At 46.1% G+C, this 23,334-nt stretch overlaps 1 protein-coding gene across 1 annotated transcript in view; it reads left to right on the top strand.

Annotated features, from left to right (window-relative positions):
- The first annotated feature begins 390 nt into the window (after positions 1-390).
- Positions 391-23,334, top strand: part of LOC138521948 (uncharacterized) — a 334,921-nt gene continuing 311,977 nt past the window's right edge. The window contains exon 1 of the mRNA XM_069635121.1: positions 391-560. The gene's annotated coding sequence lies outside the window, so the exon portion shown is untranslated. The remainder of the gene's footprint in view (positions 561-23,334) is intronic.

Below are 23,334 nucleotides of genomic sequence, written 5' to 3'. Positions count from 1 at the left end.
GGGTTGCCGCTGTCCAGAGTGAGGTACCGACCAATCGCTGCCCAGTGGGCCACCTCAGGAAGCCACACAGACACCCATGACCCGAAAAGGAACCGCTGGCGTTCTGGTCCACGTGTGACTGGATGACCTGTACTGTAGCTTGCACCAATGCTGCGAATACAGTTCCAGGTTAACGAGTGTTTCACAGACATGGAGTCACCCTCCCTCAACAGGGAGGGTGACGAGGAAGCAGAGTTAGCAGACGCATGCAGCTAAATGGTCGAGTATGTGGCTCAGAGGCCTGCACCACAGGGTGGAGGAAGGAAGGAAGGAAGGAAGGGAGGAGGGGTAGCGGTGTGTGAGGCACACGCACACAGAGAGGCCTGTTGACACTCTCCTCGGTGACCCAGGTGCCTTGCCTGGGAGCACTTCATGCAAAACTGTGGTTCCCTCCTGCCTCCACACAGAGTCCACATCGTCGTGCCGTAGGCCACTCGCTGTGGTGTGTTCCATCACTCTGCACTGCAACTGGGCCGTCTCTGCGGCGAGCACAAGGCGCCTGATCAATACCGTGACGGAAGGTACGTTGCACACATTACATTTCTGTATCTCTCTCTCCTCCCTTGTCACCTCTCCACATCTCTTCCCTCCAAGCCACACCCTCTTTTTTCTTACCCCTTTCTTCTCTCTCTCTCTCTCTCTCTCTCTCTCCCTCAGGGGCGTTGCTAGGGGGGGTCGCTAAGGGGGCTATAGCCCCTGATCTTTTGGTTGCAGCCCTGGATAGAATCTCAGGCGCTACAGCCAAAAGACTAGCTAGCCCCCAGTCCCAACAGTTCCGACATCAGCGGAGCCCCGGGTCTTTTCCAGACCTAGCAACTCCCCTGCTCTCCCTCTCTCTCTCTCGCACCAAATCGCTGTCACCCCCTTTTCACTTGTGTCTCTCAATGTAGCAGTGGGGAAGGGTGGGGCCAGGGTGCGGGGGTCATGAGGCAGAGCTATTAGCAAGAGAGACCTGCCCAGGATCACACAGGGAGTCCGCGCTCACATAGAACATGCACTCATGGTGTAATTCAGCATGCAGACTGACACCCAGGCCCAGGTTTGCGCGACACGAGAAGATTATTTATTCCATAAACATTAAAAGGGTTGTGGGGAGGCTCAGGTGCGTTTGCCTGGCACGAGGTCTGTGCACATGGGTGGGTCATGGTGATCTCCTTTTCAATCCTCTGTCTTTCATTTTTTCGTTATTTGTTGTTTTGCCTTTCTCTTTATATATTATATTTATTTATTGTGTTGCAGTTCTAATTATTAAACTTTACACAAGTATAAATAGGAATATAACAATATTTAAAAAATAGACAAAGAAGAAAAGAGAAAAGAAAAATACAAAACATTCTTATAAGAATATGCACAGTCAGCATATCACTCAACATTAATAATCTCATAAAATCAGATTTCTAACAGAACATAAAGAGTTAAGAGTAAGCAGCGGGGATTTTGTATACACTTAAGTCCCAATGCTTCAATTCACAATAGTCTCCACTTGGCTAAAATAGCTCTTATTAGATATGCTACAACTTTATACCCAATCTAGCTTCCACACTCAGCCAGATGGTGTATAATGCTGTCAATAATCGCATACTGTTAGAATTTACACAGTGGTGCCAGAATAGATCTTCTTTGATGTAATTAATATCATGGGCATACTGTCCTAGCAGGATAGAGATTGTTATATTCATTTCAGGGCAGTCAGTTAGGAGATGTTTTGCCGTTTCCTGCTGATCTTTATTTTTACATAATCGACATATACGCAGTTCAGCGGCTATCTTATCTTTGCGCCCAGTATTCGTGAGCGTTGGTAATTGCTCTAATCTAAGTAATAGGATAAATCGTCTAAGCCTAACAGATGGACAGATGTTCAGATAACTCTGGGGTTTCTTAAATTCATAGAGTCTATATTGGACGAATTTATAGATTTTTAAATTCCTTAGATGTTCGAAATTTTCCAGCCAATCCCAGAGATCAATACGCTTCTTGAGGGCCCTGAAAGCTTCTTCTGTATAGGGTCCTTCTCGAATTTGCCAGCCTATTTCAGCATAAAATCTGGTCATCTGATGTATTGTAGCACAAGACGATTTTTCCCTGGCCATTTCTTGGTAGACAGCTGTTAGAAGCCCGTTCCCTACATCTCGGGTCATCCTTAGATAGATCATGGCCCGCTTCTTCAGTACAGTTGCTTTTAGTGAGATCAGGCCAAATTCCAGTCTGATAATGGCCATCGGTATACAGGGGGGTAGGCCTAAAACCGCACGCCAAAATTTACCTTCAATTACCTGAAGCCAATTTAGATCTATGTCTAGAAGTGCTTCCAGCCTATAGATAATGGCAGGAGAAAAGGCTTGTAGATATAGTTGGCGTGTTCCCCAGAGGGTGAAACCTCCCTGCTGGGCCGTAAACTTATGGAATAGAGCAGTCAATTGTGCCGCTCTAATGTTGCGAGATTGTTTACATAACGTATAATCTCCAAAGGTTTCAAAATCAATCCCCAGATATCGATAGTGGGGGACATATGAAATATTTTCCAGGCCTACTATTAATTGTACCCGTGATGTCTTCTTTTTGGTATAGCGCATAAGCTTGGTTTTTCCTAGGTTAATGCTGAGGCCATTGGCTTCTGCATACTCCCACAATGCAACCGCTGATCTGCGGATCCCACTGATGGTATAATCAAGGATAACCAAATCATCTGCATATGCCAATACGGGACAGGGAGAATTACCTATTTTAGGTGGGCAGTTGTTCGCTACAGCTATTGCCATCGGTATATCATAGACATATAGATTATAAATAAGGGGAGCAGTGACACAGCCTTGTTTTACTCCCCTATTTTGGGATACATTCTTAGTCGTGTGACCTTCTTGATCGAGTCTCAATCTAACGAAATTATTTTGATGGAGGAGTCTAAGATAGTATACTAGTCCTTCCGGGCATCCCATTACCTGCAATTTCTTCCATAGCCGGCTTCTAGGAATTGAATCAAAAGCCGCTGTAAAGTCTATATATAAGGCATATAATGGTATTGCCCCCGGTTTAAGAGCTCTCGATCTGAGAATGTCCATGACCATGATATTATAGGAAGTAGAGTAGCCCTGTCTAAACCCACTCTGGAATTTTGATAAAACACCAGAGTTCTCAGCCCATCTTTGCAACTCTTGAAGAAGTAAGGAAGCAAATATCTTCCCAGATGCATCGAGCATGGAAAGCAACCTATAGTTACTGGGGTCGAGTCTATTTCCCTTCTTATATACAGGGATTAATATCGCCTGTTGCCAGGAGCAGGGGATTTTACCAGTGTTTAAAACTTTCTCAAATAATATAGCTAGCAATCTTGCCCAGAATTCTGGGTAAGCTTTTATAACAATATTGGCTAAGCCATTAGGGCCTGGCGCTCGAGAAGATTTTATCTCTCCAATTTTATTCAATATAGTTTCATATGACACTATAATCGGGGCAATTGTCGGGGGACTGCCTAATAGGCTACCATTATCATCTTTCAAGTTTCGGTTTTCTAAGAATTTAACCCAAACCCCAGCCTCTATAGGATTAGTTAGGGCTCCCTTTTGAGTTCCAATTGCCTCACTTAAAAGAGACCATATTTTACGTGTCTTACCTTCACAGATGGTCTTTACTAACCTTTGCCAGGAGAGTAACTTATCCGCCCTTCTCTTTACCTTAATGGCTGACCTATATCTGTTTTTAATTTCCCTTATCTTTACATAACAGTTCTCACCCGGTGAATAGGCTCTTTTAACCCAGCGGAGTTCTGCTCGAAGGGTCCGCTTCATGTCTCTGATGGTTTTATCATAAGATATTTTTTTGCCCAGCTGACTTATCATTGCTCCTATTGGCACCGATGCATGTGTACCTACAAAAGCATAAATCCAATTCTCAATGGCCTCAATACTCATTACATTGAAATTGGGGCCTTTGTGAAATTCAAGTGCCCCCAAAGCCTCAGCTGCAAGCTCTATATTATTATCTGACCAGGAGATCCTATTGCCTGATGTGTTAATTTTCAGCAGCCCTAGATTAGTGCGTAGTTGTTGTTCTCTACTACTACTAATTATACAGTTCAGGACAGCGTGATCACTCCACTCATTAGGATTAACAATCATGTCTTCTACTAAATGAAGAATCTTGGGGCAGACAAATATGTAGTCCAACGTGCTGTGGGCTTTGCCATTTGTCCATGTTTGATGGCCCGGGTGGTCACTCATCGTTCTACCATTCAACATTGTCAAATCCCAGCACTCAAACAGATATTCCCATGCTTCCCCTTCCACCCCTTTTTTATTATGGACCATCTCACTTCGATCTTTCAATTTCACATTTCCCGTTTTGCTCTCCCGTCCCTTCATATGGCAGTTGAAATCCCCGGCAATAATTATCCCTGCACCTGCAGATGAAGTCAGCCATGTGGCCAATATGTCATGGAGGGAATCTTGTAATGGTACACTTAAGGTTGCCCCAGGGGGGTTGTAAAGATTTATCAGCAGGATTTTGTCCAAGGGGTCCTTGCTGTTCAAAATTATTTCTACTGCCATTAAGTTACTTTCAAGATTTGAGTCAATCTTTCTGGAAACCAGAGCATTAGTCACCCCTATAGCCATACCACCATACGGTCTACCTTTTTCACCCCTTCTGGCGGGTGAGTGGTGGAGTACAAAGCCGTCTAAAAGTAAGGGATCGATGGCCCACGTCTCCTGTAGGCAGAAGCAACTTTGCTTCTCCAATAGCTTTGTTGACCCTTCAGGTGACAGAAGATGCGCAAAACCCTGACAGTTCCATGATAGGATCAATAAGTCTCATGGTCTGGATAAAATCTCGGGAAGTGCGTCTGCTAGCCATTTAAGCACTTGTTTAACATCAGATGCTTCCACCCTTTTGTCCATCGGAAGGTTTGGAGGAGTCATTATTGCTGAAGGAAACACTGTCTCTTCCTCGGTGCTGTTCAGGTCTATTTCGTTTATATCAGCGTCCACTTCAACATCCACTGTTTTTAGTTCCACTTTAAAACTTCTAAGCAATTCGGCCGTTGCTATAAATTTGCAGTGTAAGGCTGAAACGTTGATATTAGGACCTTTCAGAGGTTCCACAAATTGGAAATCTTCTGATTTAAGTACCCGTAGCTGTGGAACAGAGTAGAGTCTTATCAATAGCTCAGAGCACGATAGCCACTTCGTGTTTTTGCTTTGGTATAAGTTCTTAATCAAGCATATTCGACTTCCTTTCTTCGTAATTTTGTTATCCACAGTGACTTCGTCCTCCTTATCTACTAATACTTCAGGCACCGTTGGTTCACTTAGCACTGTTTCTGCAATTATATGGGCTATCTCCTCCTCCCCTGGCTCTTCCTCCTCCTCGGCTTCCAATTCCACCTCTTGATCAGGGAGAAGCCAACTGGTCAGGCAACCCTCACCCGCTGCTTTCCTTTTTTTTGCTCTGGCTAATTTTTTCCTACTCTTCTTGGTAGGGAGAATTAGTGATTTCTGTACTGCCTTTGAAGTAGACTTCGCACCAGACTTTTTCGGCTTTCCCATTTTCCTGGCCAACCTCTTCTGTTTTTTGGAGAAGAATGGGTTAGGGCTATTTACCTCTTCGTCGATTTCCAGGCTCTGTTGCCCTCCAATTGCATCAGCAATATGAATAGCGTCAGACAGATTTATTTCTACTTCATCAGAATTCCTTCCTCTCTCTTTTTCCATCATTGTTAGGGACTCAGTATTGGCTAGGATGCGCCCCGACATCTTCAGCAAGATTTTTAATGCAAATTGCAGTGATACCACAGATGACTGAATCTCCGAGATTTCCACTGCTCCTGGGTAAGGCTTATCCGTATGGTCAGTTTCAACATCCGGGTCGTCCTCAATAGAGACCATCACAAGGTTTGGTGAAGTGGACAGTCTCTCCTGACCCCCAACCACTGACCGTTCCTCAGAGATCATTGATCTCGATCTGTTTGCCGGCACCTTGACGGTATTGGTCGGCCTTAACACAGATAATGGTGTCATAGATCTTTGAATATTGAGACATAAGTCCAATAATGAATTATTGTCAATGTCATCAAAATTAGACACACTCAATAGGTCATTGTCGTGCTGATCCTGCGGATCTTCCTCAATCGCAGTGGAATTAATTTCACGTGGATGATTGACAGGAAAGAATTTCGTGATAGCATCTTGGTTAGCTAGTTGAGCCTTTTTTGGCTTACGCTTACCCATAGGGACCTCTTCATTCACAATATTCGCCGATGTTATTACAGCCTTAGACTTCCTAAGGTTGTATGCGGTGTGATTCCGCTCACTTCCTGGTTGCATTTAAGCCAAGACTGGAATAGATAGTTCACACTCAGGAAATGGATTTGGTCTCTCGGCTTATTGGCTCCTGCTAGTACTGATACACCACGGACTTAAGTCCAGCTGGTGTCTCCTTTTTGTTGTCAGTATTTTTTACCCCCCAACCCCTTGTCAAATTCAACGGTTCGGGGGGCACAATCTTCCCAAGTTGTTGCACTCCCGTCTTAATCCGAAGACCGTCTGGATGCCGTCTAAGGGCCAACCGTGGGATACGGGGTAGGGGGGGGGAGGAGGGGCAATGAAGGGCAAGATGAGGCAAGAGTAATGTGCACTCCACCACTACCTTTAGTGAAAATAGATTCACAATAGATTCACCGCCACAGCCACAGAACACAGCTATTGTTACCTTCCCTGTTACTCCTCCGGCAATCCACCGCCCCGCAGGACACAATGCTCACCGGCTTAGAGGGCCAGCAGGAGCATGCGTTGGCGTGGGTATATTATCACAGGCGACAGCACTCAATCCTGTCTTGGCCTGTCTTGGACTGACACGCTATGGACCGGAGCCACAGGATCCACGGGGGGCCCCAGTCAAAGCAGTCTCACTCCCCTCTGCTGCCCACTTGGGTTCTCCACGCGTTTTCCCCGCGCTTTCCGCTCCCGTCTTCCTCCCGTCTTCCTCCTCCTCGGGCTTCCACTATCACTATCACGGGGTAGAGGAAAGGACCTAGGAGCGTGCGCAACGTGGAGTCAAGCCGCACTGTGTCACGAACCGGCGTCTTTCTCAGGAAGTCAGGAAGTCTCACAAGCCACACAGCCGCTTCCGACAACCACGCAATGCCAAGATTATCTCTTTATTTGTTCCTCTCATTTCTGTAGTTTTTTGTTTGTGTCTCCGTTCTATTCTTTTCCTGTCTTTCTGTATCATTTATTCCCCTCTTCCCTCCCTCCCTCCCTCCCTCCCTCCCTCCCTCCCTTCCTTCCTTCCTTCCTTCCTTCCTTCCTTCCTTCCTTCCTTCCTTCCTTCCTTCCTTCCTTCCTTCCTTCCTTCCTTCCTTCCTTCCTTCCTTCCTTCCCCGTCCCTCCCTTCCTTCTTTCCTCCCTTTCTCATTCCTCCCCCTCCTCCCTTTCCCCTTCTTCTCTTCCTTCCTTCCTTCCTTCCTTCCTTCCTTCCTTCCTTCCTTCCTTCCTTCCTTCCTTCCTTCCTTCCTTCCTTCCTTCCTCCCTCCTTCCTCTTTCTTCCTTCCTTCTTTCCTTCCTTCCTTCCCTCCTCTCTCGCTGCCTCCCTCCCCTTCTTTTTTCCTTTCACCGTTTCCTTCCTTCACATATTTCCTGCCTTTCTTCTTACTTCTTTTCTTTTCCCTTTCTTTTATTTAAAATGTCTATAAAGTGCAATGAAACCACCAGTTTATCAGATAACACATATACAACATACAAATCAAAAACCACTGAACAGGTTGTCATGCCGTGTTCTTTCTGGAGAGGAGGACCTGCTACCCTTTTTGAAATATTTGCAAGGAACTTGGGGTTGGTCACCCTGAGTTACCTGGGGGCAACCAGACGTGGACCCCTTGCTCACTGTGCTCAGGGAGGCACAGCTTCACCTCACTGATGAGGCCCAACAAGGCTGAAACACGCGTATGGGGTTGCTGTCGGTACTCTTGTTCAGAAAGGAATTGCCATAGCATTTAGTTGCTGGACTGCCCATGTGGGCGGGACAAAGACTGATATGCAAATGCATATTTCCCATCTGTGAAGGTACAGTGAGCAAAAAGCGATGGCTGCGGTCTCTGAACGTGGGAAAAAACCACAGACCAGGTTATCATGCCATGTTCTTTCTGGAGACGAGCGCCTGCTCCCATTTATGAAAAATACAAATCAATACAAATATCAAATCAAAAGTCATAAATAATACCACAGTAAAAAGCAGCTTCCATCAAGAATAAAATCCAGAAAAATCAGATCTACAAGACGTAGTTCCATAAGCAAGCCTTGAGGCTTTATGACATTTCAAGCAATCAGGGATCATGTGTGATTCAGGTGGGAGCGCATTCGAGTCGGAAGCTTGAATGGGTTCAGAGTGCCTAACCCCATACGCTTCGAAGACCTCGGGAACCCATACACCTTCATTTGATCAGTCGGATGTATAGGGGTCTGTAAATGAGTAGCTTAGTAAGCAAGACTGACAAATGTAAAAGAAATGCTGGCTTTTGACGTTAGCCAATTAAGACTTTTCAGAATGTGAGCGGGCGGTCACATTTCTTGGCAACATGCCTCAGCCGCGTGAAGCACAGCTTTTCAAGTCCAGGATATGGGAATGCATGAGTGCATTTGAGTCAATACGAAGGTAGGTAGGGGTGGCCAAGTCCATGCTAGCGACCCATGCAGAGCTGGCACGTGGGTGGGTGATGTGGGGTAATCCGGAGAGTATGCGAGTGCAGGCGACTTATCATGGGTCCAACTAGACAGAATTTGTGTTGTGGGGGATAGCTGCATTCCAATGGCAGAGGTGTTGTGTGATGTGTCTTAGAGTAGTGTATGATAGAAAATGCGTGCGGGTGGGTGTCCGTGCCTTCAGATATCTTCCATAGGCATGGCGTGTGGTGCGTACCCGTGTGTCCCGGCTGGTTTCTTGGTTTCGTAGATACAGCTGAATTTAGAAGGAGCCGAATTCGAAGCGCGGCTAAATTCTGCCTACAATCAAAGTAACCAAAGTTACCAAAATCAATCGGGAACAGAAATCATGATTGCACAAATAAAGGGAGTAGCAGGCAAAAAAGGGTTGTACAGCTTTTACTGAGAAAACATCATAATGAGCAGGTTTAATCAAAGAGTTACCACGAGGAACACAAGACAATCGAGAATCTAGAGAAACCCAGGGATTATGCAGAAGAAACAAGCTCAGAAGGAGCCCCTCACATATTCGCTGTAACAAAGCAACTCTAAGAAGGTGTCAGCAGCTGGAATCCAAAGCAACTCTAAGAAGGTTTCAGCAGCTGGGAACCAAAGCAACTCTAAGAAGGTGTCAGCAGCTGGGAACCAAAGCAACTCTAAGAAGGTGTCAGCACCTGGGAGGAGTTACAAAACCAAAGCAACTCTAAGAAGGTGTCAGCAGCTGGGAACCAAAGCAACTCTAAGAAGGTGTCAGCAGCTGGGAGGAGTTACAAAACCAAAGCAACTCTAAGAAGGTGTCAGCAGCTGGGAACCAAAGCAACTCTAAGAAGGTGTCAGCACCTAGGAGGAGTTACAAAACCAAAGCAACTCTAAGAAGGTGTCAGCAGCTGGGAACCAAAGCAACTCTAAGAAGGTGTCAGCACCTGGGAGGAGTTAGAAAACCAAAGCAACTCTAAGAAGGTGTCAGCAGCTGGGATCCAAAGCAACTCTAAGAAAGTGTCAGCACCTGGGAGGAGTTAGAAAACCAAAGCAACTCTAAGAAGGTGTCAGCAGCTGGGATCCAAAGCAACTCTAAGAAGGTGTCAGCACCTGGGAACCAAAGCAACTCTAAGTAGGTGTCAGCACCTGGGAGGAGTTACAAAACCAAAGCAACTCTAAGAAGGTGTCAGCAGCTGGGAACCAAAGCAACTCCAAGAAGGTGTCAGCAGCTGGGAACCAAAGCAACTCTAAGAAGGTGTCAGCAGCTGGGAGGAGTTACAAAACCAAAGCAACTCTAAGAAGGTGTCAGCAGCTGGGAGGAGTTACAAAACCAAAGCAACTCTAAGAAGGTGTCAGCAGCTGGGAACCAAAGCAACTCTAAGAAGGTGTCAGCACATGGGAGGAGTTAGAAAACCAAAGCAACTCTAAGAAGGTGTCAGCAGTTGGGATCCAAAGCAACTCTAAGAAGGTGTCAGCACCTGGAAGGAGATAGAAAACCAAAGCAACTCTAAGAAGGTGTCAGCAGCTGGGATCCAAAGCAACTCTAAGAAGGTGTCAGTACCTGGAAGGAGTTAGAAAACCAAAGCAACTCTAAGAAGGTGTCAGCAGCTGGGATCCAAAGCAACTCTAAGAAGGTGTCAGCACCTGGAAGGAGTTAGAAAACCAAAGCAACTCTAAGAAGGTGTCAGCAGCTGGGATCCAAAGCAACTCTAAGAAGGTGTCAGCAGCTGGGAGGAGTTACAAAACCAAAGGAACTCTAAGAAGGTATCAGCAGCTGGGAACCAAAGCAACTCTAAGAAGGTGTCAGCAGCTGGGAACCAAAGCAACTCTAAGAAGGTGTCAGCAGCTGGGAGGAGTTACAAAACCAAAGCAACTCTAAGAAGGTGTCAGCAGCTGGGAACCAAAGCAACTCTAAGAAGGTGTCAGCACCTGGGAACCAAAGCAACTCTAAGAAGGTGTCAGCACCTGGGAGGAGTTACAAAACCAAAGCAACTCTAAGAAGGTGTCAGCAGCTGGGAACCAAAGCAACTCTAAGAAGGTGTCAGCAGCTGGGAACCAAAGCAACTCTAAGAAGGTGTCAGCAGCTGGGAACCAAAGCAACTCTAAGAAGGTGTCAGCAGCTGGGAGGAGTTACAAAACCAAAGCAACTCTAAGAAGGTGTCAGCACCTGGGAGGAGTTACAAAACCAAAGCAACTCTAAGAAGGTGTCAGCAGCTGGGATCCAAAGCAACTCTAAGAAGGTGTCAGCACCTGGAAGGAGTTAGAAAACCAAAGCAACTCTAAGAAGGTGTCAGCAGCTGGGAACCAAAGCAACTCTAAGAAGGTGTCAGCAGCTGGGAACCAAAGCAACTCTAAGAAGGTGTCAGCACATGGGAGGAGTTAGAAAACCAAAGCAACTCTAAGAAGGTGTCAGCAGCTGGGAACCAAAGCAACTCTAAGAAGGTGTCAGCAGCTGGGAACCAAAGCAACTCTAAGAAGGTGTCAGCAGCTGGGAACCAAAGCAACTCTAAGAAGGTGTCAGCAGCTGGGAGGAGTTACAAAACCAAAGCAACTCTAAGAAGGTGTCAGCACCTGGGAGGAGTTACAAAACCAAAGCAACTCTAAGAAGGTGTCAGCAGCTGGGATCCAAAGCAACTCTAAGAAGGTGTCAGCACCTGGAAGGAGTTAGAAAACCAAAGCAACTCTAAGAAGGTGTCAGCAGCTGGGAACCAAAGCAACTCTAAGAAGGTGTCAGCAGCTGGGAACCAAAGCAACTCTAAGAAGGTGTCAGCACATGGGAGGAGTTAGAAAACCAAAGCAACTCTAAGAAGGTGTCAGCAGCTGGGAACCAAAGCAACTCTAAGAAGGTGTCAGCAGCTGGGAACCAAAGCAACTCTAAGAAGGTGTCAGCAGCTGGGAACCAAAGCAACTCTAAGAAGGTGTCAGCAGCTGGGATCCAAAGCAACTCTAAGAAGGTGTCAGCACCTGGAAGGAGTTAGAAAACCAAAGCAACTCTAAGAAGGTGTCAGCAGCTGGGATCCAAAGCAACTCTAAGAAGGTGTCAGCAGCTGGGAGGAGTTACAAAACCAAAGCAACTCTAAGAAGGTGTCAGCAGCTGGGAACCAAAGCAACTCTAAGAAGGTGTCAGCAGCTGGGAGGAGTTACAAAACCAAAAAAACTCTAAGAAGGTGTCAGCAGCTGGGAACCAAAGCAACTCTAAGAAGGTGTCAGCAGCTGGGAGGAGTTACAAAACCAAAGCCACTCTAAGAAGGTGTCAGCACATGGGAGGAGTTAGAAAACCAAAGCTACTCTAAGAAGGTGTCAGCAGCTGGGAACCAAAGCAACTCTTAGAAGGTGTCAGCAGCTGGGAACCAAAGCAACTCTAAGAAGGTGTCAGCAGCTGGGAACCAAAGCAACTCTAAGAAGGTGTCAGCAGCTGGGATCCAAAGCAACTCTAAGAAGGTGTCAGCACCTGGAAGGAGTTAGAAAACCAAAGCAACTCTAAGAAGGTGTCAGCAGCTGGGAACCAAAGCAACTCTAAGAAGGTGTCAGCAGCTGGGAGGGGTTACAAAACCAAAGCAACTCTAAGAAGGTGTCAGCAGCTGGGAACCAAAGCAACTCCAAGAAGGTGTCAGCAGCTGGGAGGAGTTACAAAACCAAAGCAACTCTAAGAAGGTGTCAGCAGCTGGGATCCAAAGCAACTCTAAGAAGGTGTCAGCACCTGGAAGGAGTTAGAAAACCAAAGCAACTCTAAGAAGGTGTCAGCAGCTGGGAACCAAAGCAACTCTAAGAAGGTGTCAGCACATGGGAGGAGTTAGAAAACCAAAGCAACTCTAAGAAGGTGTCAGCAGCTGGGAACCAAAGCAACTCTAAGAAAGTGTCAGCAGCTGGGAACCAAAGCAACTCTAAGAAGGTGTCAGCAGCAGGGAACCAAAGCAACTCTAAGAAGGTGTCAGCAGCCGGGAACCAAAGCAACTCTAAGAAGGTGTCAGCAGCTGGGAACCAAAGCAACTCTAAGAAGGTGTCAGCAGCTGGGATCCAAAGCAACTCTAAGAAGGTGTCAGCACCTGGAAGGAGTTAGAAAACCAAAGCAACTCTAAGAAGGTGTCAGCAGCTGGGATCCAAAGCAACTATAAGAAGGTGTCAGCAGCTGGGAGGAGTTACAAAACCAAAGCAACTCTAAGAAGGTGTCAGCAGCTGGGAACCAAAGCAACTCTAAGAAGGTGTCAGTAGCTGGGAGGAGTTACAAAACCAAAGCAACTCTAAGAAGGTGTCAGCAGCTGGGAACCAAAGCAACTCTAAGAAGGTGTCAGCACATGGGAGGAGTTAGAAAACCAAAGCAACTCTAAGAAGGTGTCAGCAGCTGGGAACCAAAGCAACTCTAAGAAGGTGTCAGCAGCTGGGAACCAAAGCAACTCTAAGAAGGTGTCAGCAGCTGGGAGGAGTTACAAAACCAAAGCAACTCTAAGAAGGTGTCAGCACCTGGGAGGAGTTACAAAACCAAAGCAACTCTAAGAAGGTGTCAGCAGCTGGGATCCAAAGCAACTCTAAGAAGGTGTCAGCACCTGGAAGGAGTTAGAAAACCAAAGCAACTCTAAGAAGGTGTCAGCAGCTGGGAACCAAAGCAACTCTAAGAAGGTGTCAGCAGCTGGGAACCAAAGCAATTCTAAGAAGGTGTCAGCACATGGGAGGAGTTAGAAAACCAAAGCAACTCTAAGAAGGTGTCAGCAGCTGGGAACCAAAGCAACTCTAAGAAGGTGTCAGCACATGGGAGGAGTTACAAAACCAAAGCAACTCTAAGAAGGTGTCAGCAGCTGGGAACCAAAGCAACTCTAAGAAGGTTTCAGCAGCTGGGAACCAAAGCAACTCTAAGAAGGTGTCAGCAGCTGGGAACCAAAGCAACTCTAAGAAGGTGTCAGCAGCTGGGAACGAAAGCAACTCTAAGAAGGTGTCAGCAGCTGGGAACGAAAGCAACTCTAAGAAGGTGTCAGCAGCTGGGAACCAAAGCAACTCTAAGAAGGTGTCAGCAGCTGGGATCCAAAGCAACTATAAGAAGGTGTCAGCAGCTGGGAGGAGTTACAAAACCAAAGCAACTCTAAGAAGGTGTCAGCAGCTGGGAACCAAAGCAACTCTAAGAAGGTGTCAGTAGCTGGCAGGAGTTACAAAACCAAAGCAACTCTAAGAAGGTGTCAGCAGCTGGGAACAAAAGCAACTCTAAGAAGGTGTCAGCAGCTGGGAGGAGTTACAAAACCAAAGCAACTCTAAGAAGGTGTCAGCAGCTGGGAACCAAAGCAACTCTAAGAAGGTGTCAGCACATGGGAGGAGTTAGAAAACCAAAGCAACTCTAAGAAGGTGTCAGCACCTGGGAGGAGTTACAAAACCAAAGCAACTCTAAGAAGGTGTCAGCAGCTGGGATCCAAAGCAACTCTAAGAAGGTGTCAGCACCTGGAAGGAGTTTGAAAACCAAAGCAACTCTAAGAAGGTGTCAGCAGCTGGGAACCAAAGCAACTCTAAGAAGGTGTCAGCAGCTGGGAACCAAAGCAATTCTAAGAAGGTGTCAGCACATGGGAGGAGTTAGAAAACCAAAGCAACTCTAAGAAGGTGTCAGCAGCTGGGAACCAAAGCAACTCTAAGAAGGTGTCAGCAGCTGGGAACCAAAGCAACTCTAAGAAGGTGTCAGCAGCTGGGAGGAGTTACAAAACCAAAGCAACTCTAAGAAGGTGTCAGCACCTGGGAGGAGTTACAAAACCAAAGCAACTCTAAGAAGGTGTCAGCAGCTGGGATCCAAAGCAACTCTTAGAAGGTGTCAGCACCTGGAAGGAGTTAGAAAACCAAAGCAACTCTAAGAAGGTGTCAGCAGCTGGGAACCAAAGCAACTCTAAGAAGGTGTCAGCAGCTGGGAACCAAAGCAACTCTAAGAAGGTGTCAGCACATGGGAGGAGTTAGAAAACCAAAGCAACTCTAAGAAGGTGTCAGCAGCTGGGAACCAAAGCAACTCTAAGAAGGTGTCAGCAGCTGGGAACCAAAGCAACTCTAAGAAGGTGTCAGCACATGGGAGGAGTTACAAAACCAAAGCAACTCTAAGAAGGTGTCAGCACATGGGAGGAGTTACAAAACCAAAGCAACTCTAAGAAGGTGTCAGCAGCTGGGAACCAAAGCAACTCTAAGAAGGTGTCAGCAGCTGGGAACCAAAGCAACTCTAAGAAGGTGTCAGCAGCTGGGAACCAAAGCAACTCTAAGAAGGTGTCAGCAGCTGGGAACCAAAGCAACTCTAAGAAGGTGTCAGCACATGGGAGGAGTTACAAAACCAAAGCAACTCTAAGAAGGTGTCAGCAGCTGGGAACCAAAGCAACTCTAAGAAGGTGTCAGCAGCTGGGAACCAAAGCAACTCTAAGAAGGTGTCAGCAGCTGGGAACCAAAGCAACTCTAAGAAGGTGTCAGCAGCTGGGAACCAAAGCAACTCTAAGAAGGTGTCAGCAGCTGGGAACGAAAGCAACTCTAAGAAGGTGTCAGCAGCTGGGAACCAAAGCAACTCTAAGAAGGTGTCAGCAGCTGGGAACCAAAGCAACTCTAAGAAGGTGTCAGCACATGGGAGGAGTTACAAAACCAAAGCAACTCTAAGAAGGTGTCAGCACATGGGAGGAGTTACAAAACCAAAGCAACTCTAAGAAGGTGTCAGCAGCTGGGAGGAGTTACAAAACCAAAGCAACTCGGTGTTCGAGGTATTGAGTTTCAGAACATGGAATCCATCCAATCTTCGCAGGCGGTCCATGTCCCCCTGAGACGCCTATCATTAGCATATGCATGCATCTGACCATCATGCCGCGGAGCCCCAGCATCGCCCCATCCGCACGAACAAGCAGAGCTATCCAAACGGCGTAGGGACAGGGGCCGGCAACCAACCACCATCGGTCAGGCAGGACACAGCTGCTGCAGAACCCTGTCTTTCTTTCCTTTCTTTCTTTCTTTCTTTCTTTCTTTCTTTCTTTCTTTCTTTCTTTCTTTCTTTCTTTCTTTCTTTCTTTCTTTCTTTCTTCATCTTGTTTAATCTTTCTTTCCTTTGTTTCTTTCTCTTCTTTCTTCCTTTCTTTATTCCTCTTGTTTAATCTTTCTTTTCTCTCTTGTACCCTTTCCTTTGTTTGATCTCTTTCTTTTCTTTGTTTCTTTCTCTTCTTTCTTCCTTTCTTTATTCCTCTTGTTTAATCTTTCTTTTCTCTCTTGTTCCTTTCCTTTGTTTGATCTCTTTCTTTTCTTTGTTTCTTTCTCTTCTTTCTTCTTTTCTTTATTCCTCTTGTTTAATCTTTCTTTTCTCTCTTGTTCCTTTCCTTTGTTTGATCTCTTTGTTGTCTTTGTTTCTTTCTCTTCTTTCTTCCTTTCTTTAGTCCTCTTGTTCTCTTGTTTAATCTTTTTTTTCTCTCTTGTTCCTTTCTTTTGTTTAATCTCTTGCTTTTCTTTGTTTCTTTCTCTTCTTCCTTCCTTTCTTTCTTCCTCTTGTTTAATCTTTCTTTTCTCTCTTGTTCCTTTCCTTTGTTTAATCTCTTTCTTTTCTTTGTTTCTTTCTCTTCTTTCTTCCTTTCTTTAGTCCTCTTGTTCTCTTGTTTAATCTTTCTTTTCTCTCTTGTTCCTTTCTTTTGTGTCTTTGTTTCTGTTCTTTTTTCTCTCGTTTCTTTCTTGTTTCTGCCACTCTCCTTCTCTTTTCCTATTTCTTTTTTTAATCTCAATCAGTTGCTATTTGCTCCTTTTTTCTATGCCCTTTGGGTTAAATGGTGTATATAGCTTTGACTCGATCTCTCGTTTACATGTGATTTTATCGAATGAGAAAACAAAGAATTAATATTGAACAAACAAAAAACACCTAAAATTTAGTTTTTCTTTGTTTGAGGGGGGTTCATGCCCAACCCCCCTTTTTTCAAATACTTTCGCCCCACCCCTTAAACCACTTTTCCCATTCCAAACCACATTTAATTGGTCTTCTATAATTGGTTATTCTTTTCTCTCGAGGTTTTGGGTTCGTTTAAATCTGCATTCTTGGTGATCTATTCGATAACAGCACTGCATACCGATCTCTCTCGTTGATGGGATTGGCTGGATGGTGGCAATGGGCCATTCCCAGTCTGTGCAAGGATTGATCACCTCCACTGGTCTGTGTGAGTCAAGAGGGGAAGGGGGGGCAGCATTCCTGCTCTTACACTTCGACGCCTGGCGCGCTGGCCCTCTGCAGCCCTGGGCCCATGATGGCAAGACCTGCTAAATGGTGTGGGCACTTAGGCATTTGATGGCAGACCCTGGCGTGTGGTGGTACTGGATAGCTGGGCATCTCATGCGAAAACCTGTGATACGGTAGGTGTACCTGACATATGATGTCAGCACTTTAAATGATAGGCATAGAATGGCACAACCTGGCATATGATCGGACTACCTGGCCAAACAATGGCAACACCTGGCAAATGATGGCACTACCTGGACAATGACACCAACGGCTTGCATTCAAAACGAGTATCTGGAAAACAGTGCTAGTGCCTGAGAATATGATGGAAAAACCTGGAAAATCTTGTGTGAGCACATTGGCACACACCATGGCAATAGCTGGCAAAGGGTGTGAGTATCTGAGTAGTCGCAATGGCAAATCATAGCAATGCTTGCTACATGATATGAGCCAAACTCGTGGTGGCAGTACCTGGGGATGTAAAGAAAATACTCAGGTACATTTTCAGTATGCAAAAGCCGCAACTATTGAATTTGCCAATGCGTGTTTCTTGTTGCACGCTTGGTGGTACTATAGCACCACCTCGTGGCCATTACAATACTAGAGAGGAGCGAGGAGGAAAGGGCCGCTGGGAAGTGCATATTTGGTTGGCATGGCAACTGGGAATGCCACTGGCATGCACCTGCAGCCTTGCCGATTGATATGTTGTGTGCCAAGCTGCTCACCATGTTTTCTTTTTCTGTTATATTATGTTAGGGGGCTTCTTAGGCGCACTGACACTCCCAGGGTGGCCCCCAGGTGCTCTATTCAATCTTCCATCTCCAACAAGAAGAAAAAGGTTTCCAGAGCTCGTCTCATTTGGAGGCGATTCTCAATACTTTAGGGACTTCCTGGCAGCGAATCCCAAATTGTGGCTCCACAGACGATGCAACTGCACCCGACATGTTAGACTTTAAGTGGCGAGTGGGGATATTTATTTTTACTTCTCTTTGCCAAAACAAAGGGCCAATTCCATACCAGACCCTGTGAGCCGTGTAGGGAACACATTACATTCATTTTGTGCACACTTTTGTTTCCCTTGAACCCCTGCGAGCAACGCAGACGTTAAGGGAATGTGAGTGCTTCAGCCTAAGATGGAATGTGTAGTGTCGAGTGTTGTAGTCCTGTGAGGGCAGGGGCGGGACAAGGGTGTGGGGAGGGAAGTGAAGTGGATGGGCACGGGATTGGGCAGTAAGTTACTTGGAGGTGTGTTATAAAGACGTGGAGAATTCAGCTCTGTCTCTGCCTTTTGCCTGCTTTGTGGTGTGGAAGAGATGCCTCTCGTAGTCCACGTTGGTATGGGATGTGAAGTATGCGGCTGGAGCTGTTTGGAGCCCCTAGATCGTGTCAATGGAGTCAGCCGGGAACTCATCAATGATGTCTCTGGTGGCTGGGCCTGCCGCTACTTTCAGTAGGCACTGTTGACATGCATCTTGCACTGGGCCAATTGTCCCTACATACAGGTCAAAGCCTCGGACCCACCTGGCCCATCTTGGCCCCATGTTGCTAGTGTCAGTGACATTGAATGTGCCAGGTAGTCACACAGACAAGGAGTCTGCCACTCGCTGAGGGCCCTGTTGTTGGCTCACTAGTACTGTGTCTGGGATGTCCTGATCTGACATGTTGTGGGCAGAACGCTGTGCTTCCCTTAATTAGTGGTGTGTGGATTGCCCTGCCCAGTGTGGGTGGTACCCACTGGTCGTGGCTGCCTGACTAGGCACAAGCACCGCTCCCCAGGGAACTTCCTGCACTTCCCCAGTGCCTCCTATGCACTCCTCCACTGGATGCTTCAAATAGTTGTTTTTTTTTTATCGCCCACTGGTGGGCAAAACGGCCACTTCCTTGAGACACGAGCACCATTACCTTTTGACACGTTCCCACACGCTCCCCCGAGCACTCTTCACTCACCGCCATGGCCTTAGGCCTTGAAGTACCGCCTTTGGGCTGGGCACCATTCCCTACAGCATGCCTGCACTGGTCGGGACCTTCCCACCATCACAGCCACTGAACCCTCTCACACGGCTGCACAGTCCTTTCAACAGGGAAAGGAAGGACAGAGGAGAGACCACGGATCAGGCGAGGAGAGGCACAGAAGAGAAAGGAAGGAAGATAGATCAGGGATGGAAAGCAGATGATGCCGGACGACCTCGGCAAGACCGAAGTGCCGCTCGAGGCATCACGTCTGCTACCTAGTTGAACAATCTCCGACGGACACCGAACAGAGTTCCTCAGAGGGGAGCAAAGAAAGAAAGGCTACGTCTACTCACTAGGATATCAGAACGCAACCAAGCACTGCCCCACGCTACTTATGCAACTGAACGAGACACAAACGGAATTTCTCATAGACACGGGCGCAACTGTCAATGTCATCAGCGAACAGGTGTACCGGTCGTTGCCACACTCTCCTAGCTTACGCACGGCAGAAGTAGACATCTACCTGTATGGCTCAAAAATCCCTTTGAGGTGCTTAGGGCAATTTGAGGCACACTGTCGGTACAAAACACATACCATGGACATACCAGTACATGTGATCTCCACCCCTACAGAGTCCGGGTGCATCATGAGCTTCAAGACAGCAATCAAAATGGGAATTCACATCCTCTACAAGCTCATGGTCCATAAATACATTGATACTGTGGACAAGATAGACCAACTCTACCCGACCTTGTTCAAAGGAATCGGAAGGCTCCTGAATCGCCAAATTACACTTCACATTGACCCAGAAATATGACCGGTGGTGCAGCATTACCGGGGAATCCCAGTGAATATATAGCACCAGGTGGAAGAGGAGTTACATAAGCTTTTGAGCCAAGACATAATTGAACCGGCATCGGGCCCATGCCATGGGTGTCGCCCATCGTGCCCGTCCCAAAGAAAGGATCAGATACCACCCTGCTTTGCGTGGACATGAGAAGGCCCAATGAGGCCACCAAACGGGAGAGGCATCTAGCCCCCCGCATCACAGACATGGTTCATCTACTAAACGGCGCCAAAGTCTTCTCGAAACTGGACCTGAATAAAGGGTACCATCAGCTGGTCTTAAGCCCAAATAGCAGGTACATTACAACATTTGTAACCCATCTAGGGTTAGACAGGTACAAAAGGCTAAGCTTTAGCGTCTCGTCAGCAGCCGACATCTTCCAGGCTGAAATCCACAATGTGATCAATCATATCCCGAACTGTATCAATTACAGTGACCACATCTTGGTCTTCGGCACAACGGAAAAGCACGATGATACACTGACGCGAGTATGCATGGCCCTGGAGGCAGCCAACCTCACATTAAATCATGAGAAGTGTGAATTCAGGAAAGGTACTCTGTTTTTTTGGTCACATCTTCTCGGCGAATGGGATGACACCTGACCCAGAGAAAGTACATGCACTAAACGAGACATCGCCGCCAACTAACGTGTCAGAACTTCGATGTTTCTTAGGCCTGGTGAGTTATTGCACTCGTTACATCAAGGACCTCGCGACAATAAGTGAGCCCCTGAGGGCGCCAACCAACCAACGTACACTTTTTCACGACAGATTGCCAAGCATGCTTCGCAGCCATTCGCAACAGAATAGTGAGGGTGGAAAAGATAGCCTACTTTGACGTGGCCAGGGAGACCGAACTGACAGTCAATGCGAGCCCAGTGGGTCTGGGAGCTATATGAGCACAGAAGAGCCCTGATGGCTCAGGACAGAGGCACATCGTCTCATATGCGAGCAGAAGTTTGTCCCAAACTGAACAAGCCTATTCCCAGGCGGAAAAAGAAAGCTGGGCAGTTGTGTGGGCCTGCAAACATTTCCACTCCAAAAGCTCAGATTGGTTTTGCACAGAGGCTAATCTATCCTGGTACCTTTCGTCCATGATCATCATATGGAAGGACATATATGCTGTGTCCTGAGCCATTTTAATTTGCTCATCTCTGCTGGTCTGTGTCATATACAAGTATGTCTGGGCCTGATGTAACAGCCCATTATCCTGCCACATATCCACATTTGCAGAGGTAACCTCCTGCATCATTCTAGCTTTCCACATTTCATGCTCCTGTTTTACCCATTCACCTTTTATTAACGATTTGGGTAGAAGGTGCTTTCTGGCCATATTGATTTCTACGTTGCTCATTCTGAAATGTGTTCTGCACCTAATTTGCTCTGTATGGAAAGGCGAAATCTCAACCCTGTCCCTACCTAGTGTGTACCCACAATGACAACTCAAATCAACACTGTTTTATCTACGCACAACTCTGAAACCCAGGGTACAGGTCTGAATGGCACCTTCACAATACAACACAACTTTCCATCCTCTGCAATGCAATTAAACCCAAATGAAGAGTCTGCTGATACTGCAGTGTCACAAGTGAAAACTCTCTACCAATCCCGGCACAAGCCCCTAGTTTTGTTGCGGTTTATTACGTGGTCACACTCAACTCAGGGAGCTCCTTTCCCCCAATGAATATGGGGCACAACAAAGCACTATTAGTTTGTTAAGGTTCACTTTGGTAAGACCCCCAACCAGTCTTGCACCCAACCCCAACAAATACCTGGTGCCACAATGGACTAGGAACCAGGCCGGTGTGTAGTAAGAATATAGATTTATTAATTAATTTAAACCAAATTTGACAAATAGACTAACATCAGCCACCAATGCTGTGGCAGCACAAGAACAAAAATGACTTCCGTAATGGCACCAACACAGAGATAATACTGAGATATGCAGTCACAATTTCCCGCAGCTTACTTTTAAAATCTCTCACCAATGCAGAAAAAGAACAATTCAAAACACACAGTGATTGCTGATTTGGTTATAATACTTTTCCCCCAGCAACCCCCACCCTACAAACATCCATTAGACTTGACCCCTCTGAATTGAAGGCCAGTGGCAAAGAGTGGGAACACAATGGGAAAATTGTTTTCTGATTCTGATAAAATGAAATCTTTGGAAAAAGGGATTCAAGGGGCAAAATCATTTATTTACTTGTTACCACAGATGCAATATGAGGGAAAGAAAAGCAATGGGAAAGTTTGTTTTGCCACACCTAAAAAGAACATGCAGGGCTTTGTAGTTTTGGTCAGAGCACAATGGGAACAAAGGGGCAATTTAGTTTTGCACCCTGCACACTCACGTGGAAACAGGGTTTTGGGATTAATTCCTTTGGCAAATCGTTATGTCTATACCGGCTCAAAACACACTGGGAAGAGCTTGTTAGTTTTGAATGTCAACGAAACACATCCCGTGATTTCTATAGGGGAAATAATTGATTTATTTGTATTAAATATGCCAAGGATCTACACAGACAAACAGGATATTTTGCTATGGGGAAATAACTAGAACAATATTTGAAAAATGCAGGGCCTACACAATCTATGACTTTGGGATAGTTTTACTTACAGGAGAGGCCTTGTCAAAGGCATCAGGGAACAGCAGGACACCGCTGGGACTTATGGGGCAAATGACATCACAAACGTGTCATGATTCCTGCGAAAGGTATTGGTTGGTTTTCTCTACCCACCTCCCACCTGTGTGGTAATAGGACAAGGAGATGAGGGGTGTGAGTTAGGAAAGCTGTGGGAGGAGAAAACTTTGTCATCTCAAACTGACATGTGGGCTTGGCCTGTTTAGACTCTGGAAATCTACCAACATGGTAAGTACCCTAATTTTTCAAATCTTTACATGTATAGATATATTTTTAATAACTACAGTTTAAGGCCAATCATATGAGGCTAATCTGAAGTCGGCACACTCTTTCTATGTAGAGATGTGGCTTTTCTTTGTTTACTCAGGAGCAATATCAGTGAGAAATATGCCACTTCATAGTTCCCATGTTAATTTTATCCTTCAACCTCACACCAACTTTCAAATCTCTCAGAATCAAGGGAAGGGCCAAATCAAATTTTCATTAATAACTTTAGTTATGTTTATCACACAAACATCGTTTTGGCATGGTTCAAAGGGGGTTACTGTCACCTTTAATTAAAGTCTCGAAATACCATTGGGGCATATACGCTGCCCTTTTTATGCACTAGTTTTCTATTAACTAAACTCCAGTCTTTTCTTTATTCGCTTTAAGTTTTATTTCCCCTTAAGCATGTGAGCAACCAGAGGCTGGCTCATGTTTCTTCGCCTCTCCCTTCATAGCCTTTAATGGCCCTGGCTTCAACTCTAATGGTCTTATGGTTGTTGTGACCTCAAGGTCACTTCTGCTGAAAGAACAGGCAGGGCCTTATCTGTTTCCACTGTGGTTTAAATCTAGGATCTGTTCTTTGTTGTCTGTTTTGTGAGAGCCTTGAGACCTTTGGGTGAGTGTTGCGCTATATAAAAATGTATTCAGTTAGTTAGTTAGTTAGGCAGTGTATTTCTTTCTATACTTTTAAAGAATGGCCCTGATTGATGGTTGACAACCAGACCTCCCT

The sequence above is a fragment of the Ambystoma mexicanum genome, chromosome 13 (assembly GCF_040938575.1).
Source record: "Ambystoma mexicanum isolate Mex_15411 chromosome 13, UKY_AmexF1_1, whole genome shotgun sequence".
NCBI lineage: Eukaryota > Metazoa > Chordata > Amphibia > Caudata > Ambystomatidae > Ambystoma > Ambystoma mexicanum.
The sequence above is the reverse complement of the archived record's forward strand: the minus strand, read 5'-3'. Positions and strand labels throughout refer to the sequence as shown.